This window comes from Octodon degus, unplaced genomic scaffold (genome assembly GCF_000260255.1).
Source record: "Octodon degus isolate 3935 unplaced genomic scaffold, OctDeg1.0 scaffold00054, whole genome shotgun sequence".
Lineage (NCBI taxonomy): Eukaryota > Metazoa > Chordata > Mammalia > Rodentia > Octodontidae > Octodon > Octodon degus.
In genome coordinates, this window is record NW_004524630.1 from 252345 (window position 1) to 254758 (window position 2414).

At 37.2% G+C, this 2414-nt stretch overlaps 1 protein-coding gene across 9 annotated transcripts in view; it reads left to right on the top strand.

Moving 5' to 3' along the window:
* LOC111817293 (fibrous sheath-interacting protein 2-like) overlaps positions 1-2414 on the top strand; it is a 21748-nt gene that overhangs the window by 7611 nt on the left and 11723 nt on the right. For 3 of the 9 annotated variants that reach the window (XR_002821530.1, XR_002821534.1, XR_002821531.1), the window contains one exon: positions 1435-1471. The exons of the other annotated variants lie outside the window; for them this stretch is intronic. The gene's annotated coding sequence lies outside the window, so the exon portion shown is untranslated. The remainder of the gene's footprint in view (positions 1-1434; positions 1472-2414) is intronic. 9 annotated transcript variants of the gene reach the window in all.

Below are 2414 nucleotides of genomic sequence, written 5' to 3' on the forward strand. Positions count from 1 at the left end.
TGCTATATCTTAGTCTTAACCATCCAGCAGAAAAGTATAAAAACGAGGTATATAAAGTAAATCCGTATTAATACGATGAGCTGTAAAAGGCTCAAGTCAATAACCTCTGAGGATAACCCACTAATATTATAGACTGCTAGACAGTGTTAGATTGTTTAGTTGAATTCAGACACCTATAGTATTTAGATACCAATAGAATATTCACATCTGACAGGACAAAAAAAAAGAAAAAAGGATACAAAGGAAAGATCATTTTGTATTTATATATACAAAATAGGATAAATTTACAGCTACTTTTGCTTAATTCAATGAGAAGAAAGAGGTGTACTAACAGTGTTTGGAATCACTGTTGATTGAGAAATGCAGTATTTCTCAGGCTAATACACTATTTCAGATCCTATTTTCCAAAACCAGAAACTTATATAAAAGATACTCATATGCAAAGAAACTCAAAAAAGTATGCAGAAATAAGTAAAACATTTTAAGCAGAGCTTTGGAACCTTTTGTGTTACTGGTAATCAAACCCAAGGCCTCATGCATACTGACCAAACACTCTACTGCTGAGCTGCATCCCCAACACTGATTGTTACAATTTACTGGCTACTCATTATATGTTTTACATTTATTGGAAGAAAAGAATAAATACTAAATCACTTTGACTTTGAGCTGAGCTCTAATTAGTAATATTCATTTCTATTCAGAACTTTCTATTTGGCTAGATTTTCATGTAGTAAGGTTCATCCATAATTGACGCAGGCTATGCTAATATTCCAATGGACATGTACTAAAAAAACAAACAAAAAGCCTTGCTTTAATATCATAACCCAGAAACATTTTGTAAAATTCTCTTAGAGGTCTAGATGGCACACAAAAATGTTAGATGGTGTTTGAGTGGAAAGACGAATGATGTGAAGACTAGCAAACAACTCATTCAACAAGTACGTGTTACTGAGTGCTTGATATGTTGTAAACTCTACAATCTCATCATTACAGTACGGCACAGTAAGCTCTACAACAGAAGGTTGTAAGAGTGCTTCTGGAGCGTTAACAGAGGTGCCTAGGCAGACTAAAGTCTTCTTGGAGGAGGCAACATGAACTAAACAAATCCTAAAGGAGAAGGTTAAAAGAGGGCCATTAAAGCCTCAGACAAAGGTCATAGTAAAAGCACAGCTGAAAAACATGCCTCTGTGGAGCTGCACGCTACTGTGTGCTCCTGAGCGCAGAATGTGTGCAGCACGGGGAGCAAGGTAAGAGAGTGCCTGGGTTTTAATGTTCACTTTATGCTCCCAGGACCCATGGAAGGTCGAAACGGAGAAAATGGTAGCAGGGAATAAAAACCTACCAAGAAATGCTGATTGACGTTTTTGCAAGTAGTATGTGAAAGACACCAATGAACAGTAATTTTCTTTTTCTGTCTACAAAATCTCCTTGCAGTGCAGAGAAGTGAACCATCTTGTGACTCGTCATATAAGTAAGTAAAAAAACTTAGTAAGTTAGCAGATTACTTTAGCAGTTCAAAAGTGTGCTGCGGGGAGCAGGGTTCTCTCCTTCTCCCTTCACTCTTGTGGCCGCACTTGTATTCAGTGCCTCTCCCGTCTCTCATAACCTCCCAGGACCAAGCCTGTAGTGCAGAGTCGTTCGCGGCCTTGCACGTCTTTCTGCCTATTCCCTCTTTGGTTCTGTGCTCTTTCAACAGCCAGGGCCTTCATTCTCTTTTCCACCTCTCCTCTCCAGATAGCTCTCCAGGATTTGCATCCATCCTCTCCTCATTTTCCAGGCTAAAAGTGCATCTCTGCTTACAACTTTTTAAGTTACTGCTTTCCTAAGGATAAGAAAATAGTCTGCTATTCATAGTATTAACTATATTAACCCATCCTAAGGATATTTGCACTATAATAAAAATAATCAGTCCTAATGATGGAAAATAAAGGATTTTTATTTTTAGCATAGGGGCCTTAACCCCTCAAACCTTGATGAATGTTGTTTTGCTCATATGCTTTTTTTCAACCTGGAACAATGTTTCATACACATGAAATAACTCAGTGGAATGTACACATATTTCAAATGTTCAACAAACAAATGAAGTATAGAATAGGCTTTATAATTTCCACATTACAGTATAAATGATTAGTTGCATGGTAGTAAATTGTGCTGACCAAGCTACTTAGAGAAGGTATTTGAGCTAAGGGCTGGAGGATGATACCTTGGTGGCTTACTGCAAGCTGTTGAGATTCAAATATGTCAGAGAATGAACTTAATGGTCCAAATGTCAGCTACATTTGTATATAAATGTGGTAGAGTAATAATTACATGCAGTTTATAACATGTTAATCCTGCCTCTTCTTTTTTTTTTTTTTTTTTTTTTTTCCGGGTATTAATTTCGCCCTTGCACTTGCAAGGGAAGCGCGCTTATT